This window comes from Rhinolophus sinicus, linkage group LG16 (genome assembly GCF_036562045.2).
Source record: "Rhinolophus sinicus isolate RSC01 linkage group LG16, ASM3656204v1, whole genome shotgun sequence".
NCBI classification, from domain to species: Eukaryota; Metazoa; Chordata; class Mammalia; order Chiroptera; family Rhinolophidae; genus Rhinolophus; species Rhinolophus sinicus.
This window is the reverse complement of record NC_133765.1, coordinates 23,613,902-23,635,901: the sequence shown is the minus strand read 5'-3', so window position 1 is coordinate 23,635,901 and position 22,000 is coordinate 23,613,902. Positions and strand designations below refer to the sequence as shown.

The window sequence follows — 22,000 nt, the reverse complement described above, 5'->3', positions numbered from 1 at the left end:
TTGGGAAAATTAATGTAAATAATTAGGATTTGCCACAGACCCCCGTGCTCCCTGATGCTTCATCTCTGACTGCCTCTCACCTTCATGCACCTGCCTGGCCCCTGTAGTTATTTGATTTCAGTACTGGATTGTGAACTTCGCTCTGGATTTTGATGCAATGAGAATAGACTAAAAACTGACCTGTAAAGGGGTGGGACTTTGGGCAGGTTACGTTTTGATGATGGGGCAGGCAGAACATCTGTCCTCACAAACAAAATGTTTTCTGGGGAATGTGAGAAACTCTGAGATATCAAGGGGACAGGCAGAATGTCATCATTTCCCCAGTGAAATTTTCGTGTCCTTGCCTTGACACAGGATACACACACCTAATTGAAAGAATTCTAGGATAAAGAAGAGGTCGTACATATATACAACGGAGTACTTCTCAGCCACAAAAGAGAGAAAATATTGCCATTTACGACAACATGGATGGACCTTGAGGGTCTTAACGCTAAGTGAAGTAAGTCAGATGGAAAAGGTCAAAAACCGTATTTCACTCATAGGTGGAATATTGTTTTTAAAAAGAAACAAATGAACCAAAAAATAAATAAATAAAACAAAAACAAATTTACTGATACAGACAACAGATTGGTAGTTACCAGAGGGGAAGGGGGTGGGGGAAGGGTCAAACGTACGGTGATAGATGAAAACTAGACTTTTGGTGGTGAGCACACTGTAGTTTATACAGATATCAAATTATAACGTTGTACACCTGAAACTTACATATTATTAACCAACGTTATGTCAATAACAACCTAGAAAGAAAGAACCCTGAAAGTCCAGTCTAAACACCAGACTTCAAACCCAATTCCAACCATTTCTCTGGGCAAGTTCCTAAACAAACCTCGCAGAGGCCCTTAATAAATAAATTAATGGTAATCATCTTTTCTATGTTTTCATTTTGTGTTAACTTCCTGTAGAAGCCATTTCTAGGTACACTTTCTCTCCACAAAACAAAGTAGAAATTGTTTTGACCACTTTATAGATGAGACATGGAGGCTCGCTAGACCCAGAGATTGTAGGAAGTCGCACAGGCAGGATTCTGGCCTCCTCTCTCTGCCTTCAGAGCCCACATACCTTCCATGTTGCCAAGATGCTCCCAAGTTCTACCTGTCAAGCTGAGCAGTTGACGAAACTCACCTGCTAGGGCAGGTGTGAGGATTGATTGCGAGCGACCACCCAGATGAGAGCCCTATTGCTGGGTGCAGCTGCAGGGTCGCTGGAGTGCCTGGATCCCAGCTGATTGCAATTTAGTTATTTATTCTAGAAGATTCTTGCTCATGAAGCAATTCCCTTTCTTGTTTCTGCTGAATTCAAGGTCATGAGGAAGGAGATGTCCAGAGGACTCCACTTCCTGCCAATCCCCTTGATTTAGGAAGCAATTATCGAGAGCTGCCCACAGGCTGCCCTCAGGCCTGGGAGGGAGGGGGTGACAGGCTCCAGGCCAAACGGATTGTTGCTGATGGTGGTTCCTTCCAAGTGGTCAGCTCCCTGGACACGTTTCTGAACAGCCTAGGGAGTGAGGCTTATACTGAAGGCAAGGTGAGGAGGGTCTTGATGAGCTGTTTCCTTTCAGAATCCACCACAAGACAAGAAGGGAGGAGGGGCCCGGGGCACAATGGAAATGGATGGTTATGTCCATAAACCATTCCCAAAAGGAATTACCTAACAGCCTTGGGCCCATTCAGAAGAAGGTGATGGAGATTAGGCCAGGAAGTTTGTGGGGGAGAAGAAAATCACACAGGGCTTCCCTCCGTGGTGCATTATCCTAGTTGATTGATTGGCTTTGTTTTCCCGTTTTTATTATCATTATTATTATATTATCATTACCATTCTTCTCCCCATTGAGTTTCATGGCCTGTTATAAGGGGTTTTCCTCTGGAATAGAACAAGACATAAATTCTCGGAACATTTTACTCCCTCAGCCTGAAAACACAGTGATCCTTTTTCCTCATAGTTAAGAAGAGAATTAGAGAGTTCTCTAGAAAATGCAACAAAGTGGGCTTTGACCCCCACAAATAAACACCAGGGGTTTCTCACTTTCATATACATTTTTTAAAAAACTTTCAAAGCCTGTTTGGTACCATGATCTCATTTAAGTCTCACGTCAGCCCTGGGAGGTAGGAATGATCCTTCCCATTTTATAGGTGGGAAAACTGAGGCCCAGCCTGGTTGAGTAAATTTGCCCAAAATCACACAGCCTGTCCCAGCAGATCCAGGTCTGGACTTGGACCTTCTGACCCCTCATCCAGGCCTGTCCACTACATCCCTTCCCACAGGGGCAGATGGAGTCTCTTCACAGCCCAGGCAGGAGCCCAGCCCACAGATACAGACTGGACACCTAGATGGGGTGTCCCAACCAGGAGTCAGGGGTTATGGCCTCCACACTGATGGTGGCCATTAGGCTCCTTTATGTAGAGAGCTTTGATGGGTAGGGAAAGAGGTCATTGGGACAGACAGGGAGAGCTCGGAGACCCACTGACACCTCTGTTGGAACTGAACCTGGTAGATCATTCACTATCACCATGTGTCTCTTTCCCTTTCTGTCTCTGTCTCTATTGCTCTCCATGGCTTCCCCACCCCCCCAAACCGCCCACACACACACACTTCGTATGTCTCTCTTCTCTCTCTCTCTCTCTCTCTCTCTCACACACACACACACACACACACACACACGCCTCTTATCTGACAGTTTTTCTCTCTTCCCCAAGTAATATCAAGGACATAAAGGCAGCTCTTTCTCTCCAAATAGGTGGGAGCCCTTGATCGGGAGGGCGCTGAATTTTCCACTGCCTTGTTCATTTTCAAGGTAAGTTTCACGTCTCTGTTCCCTCCATGTAATACCATAATTAGAGCAATTTTCCAATTCCTTAATTCAGCAGCTCCATTTTAGACATATTCATTTCATTGTCCCTCCTACCACACTTCACCCCACCCATCGTTCATCCCACACCTACTTCCTATATCACCCCTTCCTTCAGTGCAAATCAAAATAGTTTTTTCTTTTTTCAAAAACCCTTGTCCTTACAACTGCTATCCTTCAGGGGAAGAAATTTAATGATTTGAAATATCTTTGGGTCATTTAAATTGAAGCTGTTTGCTACAGGGCTGCTGTTCCAATCAAAGAGACTGTCTGCAAACCCCCTCCTCACCGTTCAGGGACAAACAGAAGTGGAGACAAAACTGATGACACAAATCCTGTGTCTCATGTTTCTGTTCCTCAGGTTTCCTATCAAATATTATCAACTCACCTCAAGGTGAAAAAGAGGGAAAATGAGATCTCAGATGGAAACAGCGGGAGTCGTCAAGGAAAATGTTCTCTCTCAGATGCTGGGTTCAACTCACCCCAACCCAGCCAGAGCCACCGATGGGACTGTATGCTTAGGACTTAGGCAGAACTGGGTTCAAATCCCAGCTCTGCCGCTGATAGGCTGTGTGGCCTTGGCTGTTAGTTTCATATCTCTGAGGCTTGGGTTCCTCTTCATTTATCTGTGGTGTTGCTGGGAAGGTGTGTTAAGACAGTGGTGATGTCTATTACCAGTGATACTATCAGGCACTGGTTAGTGACGTTTCACATTCACCCTCAGATGGGATTCTCACTCCATCCTCATGACAGTTCTACAAGGGTCAGTGTGATCATTATATCTATTGTACAGCTGCAGACACTGGGGACCAGAGAGGTGGAGTGACTTGCCCAAGGTCACACAGCCAGAACGGATTCTGACACCTGCGTTCTTAACCACGCAAGAAAATGTCAGGACATCGCACCTTGTACCTAGTATGTTGTTAGAAAGTTTTGTTTCTGCATCTTCTCTCAAAAAGGGACGTTTTAGGATGAGGGATTGGTTTCAGGCTGTGGCGTAGTAACTCTGTGCGCGCCCTCCCCAGAGGGCTCTAGAATAAAGGCCGCTTTAATTAGCAGAATGGTGTTCTTTGGGGCCAAAGTAAAAAGACAATAAAGCAACTCCCAGAGCAGATTAAGTGTGTGAACCAGAGCCAAACACTTCATTCTGACACCCAGGAGATTGATGACCTGTAAAGTGGTGCTGAGACCATTAGGTTCAGTCTGTGGCTTCTGGAGGGCAGTCAACCCACAGTGGTTTTGGAGTCACTGATTGCGGGGGTGTCAGACCTGTTCCCCCCACCCCGGTCTGGCCCACTCAGCTGCCATCATGGAAGCCTTGTCGGGCCAGGATTGTGGCAGAAACCCCAGTGTTATCTCCTCCCAGGTACCCTAGTGGTGCTCATGCTGCTTCCATGCCTGTCACGTTGTAATTGCCCAGGCTCTCTTGTTTCTCCCTCTTATTGGTCTCAGGACTGTTTAACACGCCTGTAAATGATGACAGACCCCCAAAGGACTTGTGTGGATTCTAGTAATAAAAATTATCATATTAGAAATTAAAGCTGTAACATTTTAAAAACATTTATTCGCTTACAATAACAATAATAAACCCATTACAAGTTAACATAGATGACTTGCGATACTCTAGTGAAAAAGTAACTACATTTTTGCACAACTGAAAGAAATACTGAGAAGGGTGGCATTTGATGATAATGAGATGATGATGGTGGTGATGATGGTGATGGTGGAGATGATGGTGATGGTGGTGATGATGGTGATGGTGGTGATGATGGTGATGGTAGTGATGGTAGATGAACTCACATTCTAGACCCGGTCCTACTAGCACACTGAATCTTTACCATAGCTCCACGAGATAATTTTATGATTCTTTTCTTTTTCATTTTTGGGGACACAGAGAGGTTGAGCAGCTTGCCCAAGGGCAGAGCCTAGATTCAATCCCAGGCAGTGGGGCTCCAGGCCCTGTGTTCTTGGCCATGACACTGTGTGTACAGTCCCCATGACAAACAAGCAGTCTCAGGCAGAGAATCATGTCAGCCAAGGTGGTAAATCTCTGGAGGTGCCCTTGGCAACTAAAAATACTGAGTGCATGACAAATAGGCAAGGCTGGGTTTATTCAGTGTTGTTTGTTAAATATTTGATCTGGGAGAACTAAATGGCATCTTCTATCTAGAGACCCAAAGCTGACGGGCTCAGAAAGAAAGTTGATGAAAATAGCCCTAATTGTAATCATACTCAAATGTGTACAGTTTACAAAACCCTTCCATATACGTTAGCTTATTTAAACCTCTGTCTAATCCTCTAAATGATGCTCGCCAGTCTGCCCGCCACATTCCATTCTGGCAGCTGCATTGTTGAACGAGGCTTGAGCACCACTGGTCTGCACTTTAGCTGCAGCCCCCAAACCCTTGACCCGTCTACCCACCTGTCTGTGCCACTTGAATGCTGCCTCCAGAGAGTTCCTTCAGTAATAATGATCATGGCAGTGAACATTAACTAATCACTTGCTGTGTGCAGACACCCTGCTGAATGCAAGGCATGGATTCTATCACTTTGCCTCCCCATCACCCTGAGTTGTACATTTTTATTACCATCTTCCCCATTTTAAAGACAAAGAAAGCAATGCTTAGCCAGTCACCTCATTTACCCAGGCATATGCAACTAGGAGACTCAGATTTGGGATTTGCAGGCAGCAGCCTGACTCCCAGGCTTGTTCTTAGCCATTGAGCAACCCTACCTCCCGTCAGCAAACCAACCTGATCCATCACTGCCTTTTGTGGATTCCTCTGTCCACCTGTGCCACAAACACTTCAGTTTGGCACATACGTCCTTTGAAATCGCGACCGGGCTCATCTCCTGGACTCTCCTTCCTGCCTCACCTGATCACGACACATGCTGCACTTTAGCTGCAGCCCCCAAACCCTTGACCCGTCTACCCACCTGTCTGTGCCACTTGAATGCTGCCTCCAGAGAGTTCCTTCGGTAATAATGATCATGGCAGTGAACATTAACTGATCACTTGCCGTGTGCAGACACCCTGCTGAATGCAAGGCATGGATTCTATCACAGCCTCCCCAAACTCCCCTTTTTTACCTCATCACAGTACCACACCTGCAAATTCTGTTTCCTGCCCTGACTGCTACGCCTTCCTCACCAGTCAGATCCCTTTGCAGCCTTGAAGACCCAGCCCCATTACCCCTGTCTGTTCTGAAGTCATGGGTGATATTTTTGTTCCCTTCCCAGGGCACGCCAGAATATCCCATTCCTACCTGGATTTAACTTACGACATTGTGTTGTTGAGGGCACTGGAGAAGAGCATGGACTATGGATTCAGAACCTCTGGGTCCTAATTCAGTCTCTCCCACTTACTCACTGTGGAACCATGCTCAGGTGATGTCACCCTTCTGAGCCTCGGTGTCCCCATCTGTAAAATGGATCCCCGTCAGTAAAACAGGGCTATCTGCTCTCCAAGACGATCCTGATGATGTAGGGGGTGGACTTCCTGGATTACAGGAGAGGAGGGTAGAGAGGTTGCCCAGACTCCCTTGGCCACTGCTCAGCCTTCTCCTCCCAGGTGTGACCACGGATGTAAGGGTGCCACTGCATTTGCCAGAGAACTAGAAGAAGCCAGGTGTCATTAAGAACTTCCGAGCAAGGGTGTAGATTGTGTGTAGGCTCTATTGGAAGCAGAGGTAAGCCCCCAAGTAAACAGGTTTGTAGGGCCACAAGAAATAAGCTTCTCTTGGACCTGGCAAGCCCTTAGGTTTCAGGATGGAGATGTAATCCCAGCGAGCATGTGTGGAGGCTGGGATGGGGTGGGGCAAGGTCTTCTCCAGCCAACCTATGGCCTACCTGCGAGCCTGCAGAGGGGTCAACTGGATAATCGTGAGGATCATTTACACAGCACCTGGGACAGAGTAAGTGCTTTACAAATGCTACTATTTTTCATCACAGGGACAGTTACAGACCTGTTCTTTATTTCCTGCTTGAGGTATCTCCCCATGGTCTCGTTGGGTTGAGACCTGGGGTCATCTCCCTAGCTACAATAAGAACAGCTGGCTGAGCTAAAGGGTCCTCCTGGGAATCAGAAATGACCGATGAGAAACATGTGTGTGTGGTGTGTGTGTGTGTGTGTGTGTGTGTGTGTGTCCCCAGATTACCTCTCTTGATAAAGCTACCCGTGGCATTGAATTAGAAGCCCACCCTACTCCAGCATGACTTCCTCTTCACAAATGACATCTGCAATGACCCTATTTCCACATTCTGAGTGATGGAGGGCTAGGACTCCAGCATATGAATGAGGGGGCTGGAGGTGCACAATTCAGCCCACAGCAGTCCTGTTATCCGAGACCATAAAGCTGCTCAATAGTGGAGCCAGACTTCAAGTCCAGTTATGTTGCCTCCAGCACCCAAGCTCTCGGCCATGCCACTGGAAAGGGTCTGTGTGGCCCTCAGATGGAGGGGGCAAAAGAGTCCCTGAGAAGAAGACCTGGCTTGCAAGCCCAGCTGCACTGCCTTGGAAGCTCTCCGGCTCCCCAAGACCAGCCCCCGTCATGGTGGTGACTCAGAGGCAGCCCGGGAACACTGGGGGTGGCTTCTCCAGCAACGCCACCCGAGCGCAAGAACAGTTCGTTTGCTAAAGCAATTACAAACATGATCTGTGCTGGTATTAAATGCCTCCTCTCTTTCTCTGCTGTGCGTGTTCCCCAGCGTGCCGAGTTATATGCCTTTCCTAATTGTGGCTGACATGTCGGCTCTACCCCCCAGCGCCCTCCTAAACTGCCATCCTTCGAGATGATGGGGCGGTGAGGCAGTTTGTTTTAATGTCAGGATCTACATCTCTGATAATTATATACACACACCCCATTTGCCGGGAACTCACTGCTTTCATACGAGGCTGGGTTGACAGCTCTGACACCCCAGCCCTCTCGTCAGCTGCAGACAGGGGTGCATACTGAGGGCATGGGTGCCAGTCTCATCACCGCCACAGTGGGAGTTCACTCTCGGCTGACTTTTTGTGCTGTCAGATGACAGTCCTTGCAGGGTTGGACCCAGAGGAGTCAGTCCTTAGCAGTCGAGACCATGCAAGGAGAGGTCACCCAGCCCACCACATAGCCTCTTCCACAATGCATGCTCTTGGCCCTTGAATAACGCAAGGATTAGGGGTGCTGCCTCCCCGCACAGTCAAAAATCCACATATAACTTTTGACTCCCCCCAAACTTCACCGCTAATAGCCTAGTGTTGACTGGAAGCCTTACCAATAACATAACCAGTTAACACCTATTTTGTATGTGATGGGTGTTATATACTGTATTCTTACAATGAAGTAACCTAGAGAAAAGAAAAGGTTATTAAAACAATCATAAGGAAGAGAAAAGACATGTGCGGTACTGTATGTATGTATTGAAAATCATTCACTAGAAGTAGGGCTGTGCCGTTCGAACAAGTGTTATTGAAGCATCAAGTGTATAAGCCTGGATTTGGGGCCCAGGAAGCTCCGTTTAGAATCCTGGCTTTGCTATCGACCAAGGTTTCCTCATCGTTCAAAGGAAGCGACAATAGCTAAAAGACCTGTCCAGAGAGACACTTCCTGAGCCAATGAGGGTGAGCAGAGGGGGCTGGGGCATTCATCAGAGGATTTAATTGTAGGAAGGCGAGGTCGTGGCTGTCTAGGGATCTCACATCTCACAGAGCTGAATTTGGATCCTGGCCCTGACTCTTCCTGGCTGTGTGATTCTGGGTGAGCCACTTGCCTTCTCTGTTCCTCAGTTTCCTCTGTAAAATGCGAGCGATACTAACAGCATCTACCTCCCCTAGTTACTTTTGCAGATTAAATGAGATACTTAGGGAAAGTACTCAGCATAGTACCCAGCACATAGCCAGCACCCAAGAACTGAAGGTTGTTCTTAGTCTCCCACTTTCCTGGCACATTGAGAATAGAAAACGTTAAGACTTCCTGGCCTCAGAATCCAAGACACAGCAGGGAGGCCGGGGCTCTGCGTCTGCAGGCCTATTTTAATTTCTTTGATTCTTCCCGTACATCTTCCTCAGGGCACCTGCTTCTTTGGATGAAGATTTGAATTGTTACCTCCCAGAGCCAATAATACACCTCACCTCTCTGCAGACAAAGGTAAATATAATTAAAAAGTGATTATAATCTGGGACTAGATTCATAAGCTTTGCTAGACCTAATTATACAGCTGGTGCAAGTCTCTGGGCATCAGGTCCTTTGTAGCTGGAATTTACTGATGCTGCCAGTTGCATGCTGGTGAGCAGGGGTGAGATGTGTGCTGTTGGCAGCAGGGTCTGAGCTTCAGGTGGTGGAGGTGGTGCACTGACTCAGGACAAGCCATGTCCAGGCTTCGACGATGCTCTAGTCCTGAGTTTGTTCGTTAAGGAGCATGTATGGAGCATCATCCATGGGTCAGATCCTACACGCAAGTCTTATTACCGTATTTCCCCCAAAATAAGACCGGGACTTATATTAAGTTTTGCTCCCAAAGGGTATATTTTCAGGGGATGTCTTATTTTTTCACATACAACAATCTACATTTATTCAAATACAGTCATGTCATTTTCTTCTGGAACATCGTCATAACGTGCTAAATGCATCCGTCTGGCTGACAATCTTAACTGGGGCTTATTTTCGGGGTAGGTCTTATTTTTGGGGAAACACGGTAGGGGAGAAGAGCTTGTCAGTACAGGCAGAGTGATAAACTTAAGGAAGAACATTGGCTTGCCAAAGAGGGCATACAGATGGCACATAAGCACATGAAAAGATGCTCTACATCACTGGTCATCAGGGATACGCACATTAAAACCACAAGGAGTTATCAGAATGGCTAACAAAAGAGAGTGACAACACCAAATGCTGGCAAAGATGCGGAAAGATTGGATCATTCATACATTGCTGGAGGGAATGTAAAACGGAGCTGTCACTCTGGAAAACAGTTTTGCAATTCCTTATAAAACTAAATATGCAAATACCGTAAGACCCAGCAATTGAACTCTTGGGGACTTGTCCAGAGGAGTGAAAGCCTATGTCCACACAAATATCTATACATGAATGCTTGTACCGTGTTTCCCCAAAAATAAGACCTAGCCTGACCATCAGCGCCACTGCGTCTTTTGGAGCAAAAGGGAAATATGGTAGCAGTTTTCTTTGTAATCTCAAATTTCTTTGCAATTTCCCCAAATGGGAAACAATCCAGATGACCTTCAGCAGGTGAATGGTTGAACAGACTGTGGGACATCCACGTGTGGACTACTACACAGCAATGAAAAAGGAACCACTGATGCTTACAGCAACCTGGATGAGTCCCCAGGGAATTATGCTCAGTGGAGGGGAAAAATGTCAATCTCAAAGGTTACTATATGATTCCATGTATGTCACATTCTGGAAACGACAAAATTATAGAAATGGAGGATAGATGAGTGGTTGCCAGGGGGGGAAGGCGGTGGTGGAAGTGGGGTGAAAGTGGGTCTGCCCATGAAAGAGTAGCATGAGGGTTCCTTGCAGGGACGAATCTATTCGTATCGTGACTGTCTCAATGTCATCCGGGTTGTTGCATTGTACTAGAGTTTTGCAAGATGTCACCTTGGGGGAAACTGGGTAAAGGGCGCATGGGATCTCTGTATTAGTTTTTACACCCGCATGTAAATCTACAATCATCTTAAAATAAAAAATTTAGTGTTTTTTTTTTCTTTTAAGAGCATTGGCTTCCTGTCTAAAACCTTCCAAAGCATACTATTGACTTTGTAATTAAATTCAAACTCTCATCTTGGCCTACAGTCCTGTTGACCTCCCAGATTGTCCCATGATGTCCCATTCTCCAGATTCTAGCCACCCCAGGCAGCTTTCACTTTGTTTCTCGCCTGATTTCAAGCCTAACCTCTATGGCGTTCCCTCTCTGTGGAATGTTTTCTCCCGCACTTTTCTCTCAGCTGGCTCCTTCTCATCATTTGGGATTCAGCTTTAATGTCACCTCCTCGCAGAAGCCTTCCTTGGTTTCCTTCAAAGCAGCCCCCTCCACCGTTCTCTCTCACTGTCCCTTTTGCTTTTCTCATAGCACTCAAAGCAATTTACAACTAGCAACGCATTTCTTGGTTTATTTACTTATTTAATCTTCTTTGCTAGACTATAAACTCCTTGAGGGCAGGGACCGTGTCAACCCTGCTTACTAGTGCTTTCCCAGAGTTAACTGAGGGCTGGTACATCGTAGAGACTCCATAAATATTTACAAGCTGAAGGGGGGAGAAAGGGAGAGTGGAAGGGAAGGAGGGAAGGAGGGAGGGAGAAAGGAACAAAAGGGGATTGCAGGGAGGGTGGGGTGGGTTTGGGAGAGGTCCAGGAGGTGGCATTAACGGGACTTTGGCTGTGGGCGAAGGCGACAGGGGGAGTCTATGATGACACCTGGTTTTGGCTTAGGTGTCCTGGCAAATGCAGGTACCATTTGTCCTTCCTGAGAAAGGAAAGTATTTGTGGGAGAAGGAAGGGGACAAGTATGAGTTCATTTCCAACGTGTTGGTTTCCTTCTGCTACTGGGTATCTTGGGCATACAGCTGAGCCCTCTTACAGAATCCACAGAGGGGCAATAATTAGCCAGCTAATCAAAAGGAAAATGGTTAAAACTGAGAATGAAAATGGTAAATTCCTTCCCACTTTTTTTTTTTTTTAACTCAAAGACTTGTGCGTTGATTCGCTTACCTTATGACAGAAGGTGAAGATTTTTCCTTGAGTGTATTTTTGCTGTTGAAGAGCCATGTAATTTTTTTCTTGTAAAGCCATTGTGTGATATGCATTGACTCTGAATCGTAACAGTCACTTCCAAGACCGAATTTGACAGCAGGTTTGTATTCCCCCCAGAAACTCTCCTTGTTGTTGAGTCTTTGCATAGCATTCAGTTTCCTATTCCTAGAAATATTTCTTTTTCTTTTCACACTAAATTGAATGTAATCAGTTTAGCTAATTAAATTGTGTAATGAGAATGACAAGTGTAGCTGGTGTAAACAGGTTTGGGAACGGACACAGCTGACTTGGAGTAAAGCGAGCCTCTTGGCTGAGGGGCGTCAAGTGTTCAGACGCATGAGAGTGATGACCACCAGCCAGCCATCCAGGCACGATGGGCGTCCATCATCTTGTTTAGTAGAAGGAGAGAGTCTGTAATATGGCAAGTTAGTTAAGAAGAAGTGGGCAAAGACTCAGTTAGATATTTACTTAATTAAATATTTACTTGAGTTAAATATTTATTGAATAAGTGAAAGTGAGTGAAGGTTGGGATCCAGTCTCAAACATCCCTCTGACCTCCATGTCCTTGTCTATGAAATGGGTCTAAGATTATGAGTTCTGATAATTAAGTTCCCGCACTCATCCAAAATGATATATACTTCGTTGCTGAATATCACTATGGTCACCTTTGAAGGACTCCTCTTGGGAAGCTATGCACCGACGCCAGCGCCTAGTCCACCCTTCAAAGCAATTTTGGAACTCTTTTTCTGGAATGGCCATCAGAGCTGTCGTCGTATTACCCTTGACGTCCTGAATGTCATCAACGTGTCTTCCTTTCAATATTCCCTTTATCTTTGGGTAAAGAAAGAAGTCATTGGGGGCCAGATCAGGTGAGTAGGGAGGGTGTTCCAATACAGTGATTTGTTTACTGACTAAAAACTCCCTCACAGACAGTGCTGTGTGAGCTGGTGCATTGTCGTGATGCAAGAGCCATGAATTGTTCGCGAAAAGTTCAGGTCGTCTAACTTTTCCACGCAGCCTTTTCAGCACTTCCAAATAGTAAACTTGGTTAACTGTCCAGTTGGTACAAATTCATAATGAATAATCCCTCTGGTATCAAAAAAGGTGAGCAACATCGTTGCAACAAGTTCACGAACTTAATTGTCAGACCTCGTAATTAAGTGGCAAAGTTGTTGAGGCACGAAATCAGGACAATGTGTATAAACCTGGCCCCTGACTCCTGCCTAAAGCTGACGCTGAAGCAGATCTTTCCAGAACCTTCAGCCTGCGAGGTCTGTGTGTCGACAAGTTTCACAAAGCTATCAGGGTGCCCCTTGGTTATCTTTCTGATGCTTGTACGACATGAAACAGAAGTCTGATTAATGGTGTCCCCAAAACTCAAAGGACAAAGGACAATCCTTCTTCTCTTCTCGAGAAGTACGAAGCAGCCCATTAAGCAGAAATGCCTCAGACACTGAGGTCAGGCAGACTGGGTTTGAATCCTGGCTCAACTTCTTATTGGCTGTATCTTCCCAGGCAAGTGACTTAAACTTCCAGAGCCTCAGTTTCCTCTTCTGTAAAATTGGAATTAGAATGAAGTACATGAAGGGCCACATTTATGTGTAGCACATAGTAGGTACCTCATAAATAGTGATGGTTATTATTATTATTATTATTATTATTATTATTAGACAGCTGGGAGAGACAGGCAGCCCACTGGACAGTGTGTGGTCACGCAACAAATGAATTTTGCTTTTATGTCCTAGAGAGGAAAAAGCAATTTGCCATTTCCTCTCCCACTTGAGTTGATTGCAGTTTCCTTCTGATTAATATTTATGAGGCTGGCTTTGTGCCTTTGCAGGGAAAGGGACCTGTTTGTTGAGCAGAGGGCCATAAATATATATGATAATTATTCTCCCCTCCGTTCCAGCACCCCTAGAAGCAGAGATCACTGAACCAAGGCAACCATGAACTTAATGGGCAGGAGACATTGGCCATAGAGAAACCAGGAATACAAAACCTCTACAGGAAACATGCTGGGGGAAACCAGTGTCCCGGATTCCTGCGATGTCAGGGTTAGAGGGTCCTCAGAGGTGTTCTGGGCTGATTTACCTGCCCAGCATTGATTCCACCTGCTCTGGTCATAACACCCTGATGGTCACTGGGAAACCATCACTCCCCACCTGCAGGGGGCGTCAAAGACCTAGGTCTAGTCAATTAGTGTGCTCCAACCCCCTTCCCCACAGTGATTGGCTTATAATGGGCCCATAATTCAAGGTGGACCAATCAGAATGAACAGTTGGGACTCTATCACAAAAGAGGTGATGCTACACTGGGGGAATATCGGTTTAGGATGCCAGAGGTGACCACCCGGAGAGTGCCTGCCCAAGAAGCAGACCAAAATAGAACCTCTGGAAAGTGGATGAAACCACTTCTTGGTGATATCATGTGAGTACTGGATGCAGCTGTGTCTGAAGTCCCATTCCCTAAACTTTACAGCTCCACGAACCCCTACATGATTATTATTGCCTTAAGCCAGCTGAGTTTGGCATCTGTCCCTCGCAACTAAGAGATTCCTATGAAGGTTTACCCCTTTCCGTTGATAGATAAAGATATTGAAGCTCAAAGACTTGCCCCCGTTCACACAGCAGGCTTGTGGTGGAATCCAGGGTGGATTGATTTCTGTGTTTAAAAATACATCTGAGATGAAACCTTTTTTAAAAAACCTGCTGGTAGCCAATGTTGTCATGATATGAGAAAATAGCACACTCATACGCTAATTAGAAAGAGTACAAATTGGTAGACCTTTCTTCGGGGCATCTTGGCAACAGAATAGTTAGAAGGCACACTGACATTTAACATGCAAATAGAGCATATGATACAGGAACCATGATGGATGCTTGAATGTGCCTAAAAGTATGAGTATCTTTTCACCCAGGGATTCCTCTTGAAGAATTTGTCCTAAGGAAATAATCAGAAAGGCCTACAAAGATGTTTAGGCACCTACGTAGATGTCCAGGGTTGTATTGTTCACAATAGTGAAATGTAGAACATTGTAATGTTCACAATAGTAAATAAGTAGGATATACAAGTAGAATGCTGTGAACTGATTAAAAATCATGTTTTTTGAAGACTATTTGACTGCATAGGAAAAGTCCATAATCTATGAAGTGAAAAAGGCTGGTTACAATCTGATTTTTACCATATGATACCACATGACCCAAAGGAAGGAAGCACCATATTTATGTACCTACGCATATGTGAATGCCACGTAGAATACAGAAAGCAAGAAAATAAGCCAAAATGTTAACAATTTTTCTCTCTGGGTGATATTTATTTGCTTCTTTGTGCTTTTCTGTGGTTTCCAAATATACTACAATGAACATGTGTTACTTATGTAATCAGAACAAAAATTGAAGCATAATATTAAGAAAATTAAATGATGCAGGTTAGTAAGAAATAACTGGGCCAGCGAGCGATGGGAATGTGATACAGCCTCTGTCAGCCACTTTGTGGACTCCACAGAGGCTCTGAAATAATTGCTTTGGCAACAGCACTGCATCCGTAGCCTGAAATATTACAGTAGCAAACTCGTATTAAACTTGCACTCAGAGTCAGGCAGTGCACTAAATGTGCTACATACAGTATCTTAATTCTCTCAAAGACCTCTATGAAAAGGCATTGTTAGCCTCATTTAGCAGGCAAAATAGCTGAGGCTCAGAGAGGGTGAGTGTCTTGCTCAAGGTCACACAGCTTGGCCAGGCACAAGGTTGGAATTTAGGCTCCATCTACCTGATTCAAAACTTAGCATGTGATGGCTACTGTTCTCCTCTGGCCTCGTGGCCTGGAGTGACCCCATTTTATAAGGGAGGTAACTGAGGCTCTTTGGGGTGAAGTCCAAGATCACACAGCTTGGAAAGGCCTAGGTCTGAAGCCCTGGTTGCCTCTGGACCAGCCCGTCTCAGGCTGCAGTAGGAGGGAGAGGCAGTGTCTCAGAGGTCTGGGCTTTGGAGAACTGCCATGTTGGTTGCCAGAATCAATTTGTGCTCATCCCCCATAACTCTGAGCCTCCAAGGATCTGTTTCTATGGCCTACAAGCCTCAAATTGACCATAGGTAATGGAAGTCATTTCTGAAGAGGGCTTTATTGTTACCAATAAATGGCTGGGTTCCAAGCCAGCATCTATTCCTCAAACAAGTGGTATTGCAAGGGCCTTTGAGAAGGAAAGTGGAGACGAATACTCACCAATTCCATCTGACCGTTCTGGAAACAATGCCCCTGGCCCACCCTTGGCAAGGCAGCTGCCAAGAGAGAAGTTCAAGTTCAAGGTCTGAGAGTGGAGAAGGGTTTATGCTACTCATCCATGCTGCCTTTGCCCAAATCTGCCCTCCTATGGGGCTCATGTAATCATCATTCCTCCAACACTTATGGAGCACCTGCTGTATACCTGGCAGGGTGCTGAGATTATGGAGATGAAAAAGACGCAGTTGCTCCCATGGAGAGCTCACAGGCTGGAGAGGGAGGCAGAAAGGGACCCAGAGCTGCCGTCATGCAGGGGAGGTTCTCTAATCACTCAGCAAATACTTAGCGTGTAGCTATTCAGTGTCCCCAAAGTGCTGGAACTGAAGATGTAGCAGGTGGGCTCTTGGGGAAGCAGACTCTGAGAGGGAGCTCAGGAGAAGTGAGGAGAGCCTTGGAGAGGAGCACCTGTGGAAGGGTGGAGAAGGCTGCAGGGCTGGGTAGAAACGAGGAGCCATGTACACGCCAACGCCTGCCTTGGCCAACCCCGTGTGGAACCCTGGAGCTAGGGTGCTCTTTCCACATCATCCCAAACTGGGCCAAGATGACCAGGCCTTTATTCTCCAGCCAACGGGGATGGGCCACCCCAAGAAGGGCATGACCTTGGGCAAGGCAGCTCTTTGCTGCTGGAACATCCCTCAAGGGGCTGAGAGCAGAGGGCCATCTGCCAACAGCAATTCGAGAAGGACCTGGGACCTGGGTAGTGCATCCCCATGTCCGTCGTAGGAGAGAGAGCAATGAACAAGAAAAACACAACCCAGCCCCGAAAGCTTCCCTGGTGCCCGAGGAAACCTATTCTGTGAAATAGGTGACATGGAGCAACCAAGAAGGTGAAAAAGCATTCATTCATTCATTCACTTATTCATTCATTCATCTATTCAATAGTGATTAAAAAAGGACTGTTTGTCAGGCACTGCTAAGGATAACAGCCAGGACGAGAGACACGCGATCCCTGCCATCACGGAGACCTTAGACAGACAGTTCCATAATGAATTATTTTGATATAGTTATGACAAGAACTGCAAAGGAGAAGCAAGACACGGTGTCTAACTGTGCGCAAGGTACAAAAGCATCATCTACATGAGGTAATTCATTCTAGGGCAATACATCCAGGGAAGGCTTCCCAGAGGAGGTGACATTTGAGCCTCGTCTTGAAGGCAGGGTAGGAGTTCACTGATGGGTGGAAGCAGAGGGAGGGACGTTCAAAGGGAAGGAAAGACCTTGTATAGGGTTGCGGAAGTGCAAGGTCCTACCCCCCAAATGAAAGGAAAGAAGAATCTGGACCCTCAAGCTGAACTTGGGGAGCCCGCTTTTTCCCAAGAGTCAAGGGGTGTTCAATGTTCCTGAACACAGACCATGGTGTGGGAACCAGCAACGGAGGCAACCAAGTCTCTACTTTGGGAAGTTTATGCCAATGAGCTTGACGTGGCATTTTGGTCACTTGGGGGCCATGCTCCCCGATTCGCTGCTGCTTTTTCAGCCAGGGCACACACTAAGGTAGCCCCAGCCGGACATGCGATGAGGACCCTTTCATAGATGCCCTTGGCAGCTCCTGGGAGGAGGGGGGTGACCCTTAGCCTGGGTGGTTCCTCAGCCAAGCACCGTTAACCCCTTCACAAAGCTCCATGGAGACGCAGTGAAAACATCACTCTTTTTTTCAGAGCAAAATGCCTACGCAGCCTGCTTCTCTTGGACCAATGAAATCTGGATTCTTTGGCTGTCAACAATTTCTATAAATATCTTTTTAAGATAGTGCCTTGGCCATAGTAATACTAATACTAGCTAATGTTTAGGGAGGGCCTAGTCTACACGCCAGGCATATTGTTAAGTGGTTACCCAGCTCATTTCGAATCATCCTCACAAACCCTATGATTATCTCCACAGTGTAGACGAGAAGGAGGGACCTCTCACAGAGAGTCATTTATACAAGGTCACATAGTAGGCCAGTGGCCTAGCCAAGACTCAAACTCTAACACCGAGCCCAAGGCCAAGTTCATAATCACCAGGAAGCATGCCTGCCTGCACCCCTTTCTTCTCCTGCCTCCCCTTGAACCGTACTTTGATATTTACCGACTTAGCTTCTTAAAGGGCTCGGGTCATTTCTCCAGTATTAAGCTAACAGAAAAAGGTTTTTCTTTTTAAAAATAACTTTCCCCATTATCAGACACACACACACACACACATTATAGAAATATTGTTGCATAAATTAAAGCAGAATGCAGAAAAGTATTAACAATTCTACTACCACAACATGAGGGTGGTGAATGTTTTGATGCATTTTTCTTTTTGTTGTTTTCCAACAAAGGTTTTCTATATATGCGTTTTTATTAAAATATACCTACCATACAGCATTATATTAGTTTCAGGTGTATGTTGACAATAGTGCGTCAACATTTATATACCCAAAGAAGTGATCCCCATGGTAAGTCCAGCAACCATCTGACACTGTACCACGCTATCACAATTTTATTGACTATGTCCCCCTTGCTGTACATAACATCCCCATGACTTATTTGTTTTATACCTGGAAATTTGATTCTCTTATTCCCCTTCACCTTTTCTCCCTCTTTCTCATTTTTCAATTACAGTTGACATCCAATATTATGTTATATTAATTTCAGGTGTACAGCATAGTGGTCAGACGTTTATACAATTTAAGAAATGACCCCACTGACTAGTCTAGTACCCACCTGACACCACATGTAGTTATTACCACATTATTGACTATATTCCCTATGCTTTACTTTAAATCCCCATGACTGTTTTGTAACTATCAGTTTGTACTTCTTACTCCCTTCATCTACCCCCTCCCATCTATCACCCCAATAAATCTAGTACCCATCTGACACCACACATAGTTATTACAATATTATTGAGTATATTTCTTATGCTCTACCCTACATTCCCATGATCACTATGTAACAACCAATTTGTACTTTTTAATCCCTTCCCCTTTTTCACTCATCTTCAACCCCCCTCCCATCTGGTAACCATCAAAATGTTCTGTGTATCTGTGAGTTTGTTTCTGTTTTGTTTGTTTACTTTGTTCTTTAGATTCCACATATACATGAAATCTCATTGCATCTGTCTTCCTCTGTCTGACACTCCACTCAGCACAATACCCTCCAGGTCCATCCATGCCACCTCAGATGGCAAGAACCATTCCCTTCCCTGGCCGAGCAATATTCCATTGTACATATGTACAATTTCCCTTTTATCCATTCTTCCATCGACAGACACCCAGGCTGCCTCCACATCTTGGCCATTGTAAACAGTGCTGCAATGAACATGTGGATGCACACGTTCCCACAAAGTAGTGTTTTGGGGTTTCTTTGGATAAGTACCCTGAAGTGGGATTACTGGGTCCTTCTTTGTCTCTTGTTATAGCATTTGTTTTAAAGTCTGTTTTGTCTGGTATAAATATTGCTACCCAGCTTTTTTTTTTTTTCTGTGTTTTTTTTTTTAATTTATTGGGGTGACAATTGTTAGTAAAATTACATAGATTTCAGGTGTACAATTCTGTATTACATCATCTATAAATCCCATTGTGTGTTCACCACCCAGAGTCAGTTCTCCTTCCATCACCATATATTTTATCCCCCTTACCCTCATCTCCCACCCTTTGTTGTTTTTTTACATTTCCATTTTCATGAAATATCTTTTTCCATCCCTTTACTTTCCTCTGTGTGTGTCTTTCAATCTGAATTGAGTCTCTTGTAGGCAGGATATTTAAGGGTCTGGTTTTCTTATCCATTCAGCCCTCCTATGTCTTTTGAGTGGAGCATTTAATCCGTTTACATAGAAAGTAATTGTTTTTTGTTTATTTTTTGTTGTTGTTTTTTTAAAAGATTTTATTGGGGAAGAGGAACAGGACTTTATTGGGGAACAGTATGTACTTCCAGGAATTTTTTCCAAGTCAAGTTGTTGTCCTTTCAATCTTAGTTGTGGAGGGCGCAGCTCAGCTCCAGGTCCAGTTGCCGTTGCCGTTGCTAGTTGCAGGGGGCGCAGCCCACCATCCCTTGTGGGAATTGAACCGGCAACCTTGTGGTTGAGAGGACACACTCCAACCAACTGAGCCATCCGGGAGCTCAGCTCAAGGTGCCATGTTCAATCTTAGTTGCAGGGGGCGCTGCCCACTATCCCTTGTGGGACTCGAGGAATTGAACTGGCAACCTTGTGGTTGAGAGCCCACTGGCCCATGTAGGAATCGAACCGGCAGCCTTCGGAGTTAAGAGCACGGAGCTCCAACCGCCTGAGCCACCGGGCCGGCCCTAGGAAGTAATTGTTGATAGATATGTAGCTATTGCCATTTTATTACTCATATTTTGATTTTTTTTTCCATTTTAAAGAAATCCCCCTAACATTCCTTGTAATACTGGTTTGGTGATGATCAACTCCTTTAGCTTTTTCTTGTCCGGGAAGCTTTTTAATCTGTCCTTCAATTATAAATGATAGCTTTTCTGGGTAGAGTAACCTTGGATGTAGGGCCTTACTTTTCATCACGTTGAATATTTTCTGCCAATCCCTTCTGGCCTGCAAAGTTTCTGTTGAGAAATCAGCTGACAATCTTATGGGAGCTCCCTTGTAGGTTATGAGTTGCCTTTCTCCTGCTGCTTTTGAGATTCTGTCTTTGTCTTTAACTTTTGCCATTTCAGTTATAATGTGTCTTGATCTGGGCCTGTTTGGGTTCATCCTGTTTGGGACTCTCTGCGCTTCCTGGGCTTGTATGTCTATTTCCTTCACCAGCTTAGGAAAGTTTTCAGTCATCATTTCTTCAAATAGGTTCTCAATCCCTTGCTCCCTCTCTTCTCCTTCTGGTACCCCTATGATGTGAATGTGTTTCTTTTAATTTTGTCCCAGAGGTCTCTCAAACTATCTTCATTTTATTTTTTTATTTTTTTATTTTTTGCTGTTCTGATTGGGTGTTTTCTGCTATCCTGTCTTTCGACTCTCTGATTCAATCTTCTGCCTCATCCAGTCTCCTGGTGATTCCTTCTACTGCATTCTTCATTTCAGGTATTGTATTCTTCACTTCTGACTGGTTCTTTTTAATGGTTTCTATTCCCCCCTTGTTTTTATGCTTGCTATCTCTTTGTCGAGGTTCTCGCAAAGTTCCTTGAGCATCCTTATAACCATTGTTCCGAACTCTGTATCTGAAAGGTTGCTTGCCTCCATTTCTTTTAGTTCTGTTTCTGGAGTTTTCTCCTGTTCTTTCATTTAGGACATATCTTTGTTTCCTCATTTTGGCTGCCTCTGTGTTTGTTTCTATGTATTAGGTAGATCTGCTATGTTTCTTGCTGGGTGGCCTTATGTCGTAGGTGCCCTGGGGGGCCCAGTGGCACAGTCTCCTTGTCACCTGCACCAGGTCCTCCAGGAGTGTCCCCTTTGTGTGGGCTGTGTGTGCCTTTCTGTTATAATTGAGCCTTGGTTGCTATTGGCACATGAGTGGGTGGGATTGAACCTCAGGCTGATTGGCTATGGGGTATTGCCATGTCTACAGCTTTCAGTCTGCTGTGCAGGGGCTTACCCCACTGAGTGGGATTTGCCCCAGCAGGCTCTGGTGCCTTTTGAGACTGCCCTTTGTGTGTGCTATTTGTGGGGCTAATTGGGTGGTATTGTGCTGCAGTCTGAAGCCAACCTCCAAGTTGGTTCTGAGGCCTCTTGCAAGGGGCTCTGGTGCAGGCCCAGATCACCCACTGACTGCTAAGAGCTATTAATACACAATGATCTGTGGTTGTTCACTGCTTGTGCTAAACCTGGAGGCATGTGGGAGAGGCCATGCTGCAAACCGAGGATGTCTGCAACCAATACCAGGCCGGGGGTAGCTCTGCAAAATGCCAGGACACCCCAAGGCCTGCTGCCACCTGTGAGCTCCCTTAAGGTTTAGCCCCTGATAAAGCCTCATGCAGTATGCAAGTTGGGTGAGGCAGGGTCTCAAGGAGTTGCTAGAGTGGAAAGAGTTGTGGTCACCAGGTTAATGTAAATTTTGGTTTGGTGCCAGGGCTGAGCCTGGAGCTACTCAGCAAATGTCTCAGAGTACTCTGAGGTGGCCTGGGGTCTGTAGGACTCTGAT

At 45.4% G+C, this 22,000-nt stretch overlaps 1 long non-coding RNA gene across 1 annotated transcript; it reads left to right on the top strand.

The window, feature by feature from the left end:
- Positions 1–37: 37 nt before the first annotated feature.
- On the top strand, positions 38–9,033 carry LOC141569282 (uncharacterized). The gene is made up of 3 exons (XR_012492786.1): positions 38–499; positions 2,792–2,848; positions 8,952–9,033. It is a non-coding gene; the product is annotated as an uncharacterized LOC141569282 (long non-coding RNA).
- Positions 9,034–22,000: the final 12,967 nt, after the last annotated feature.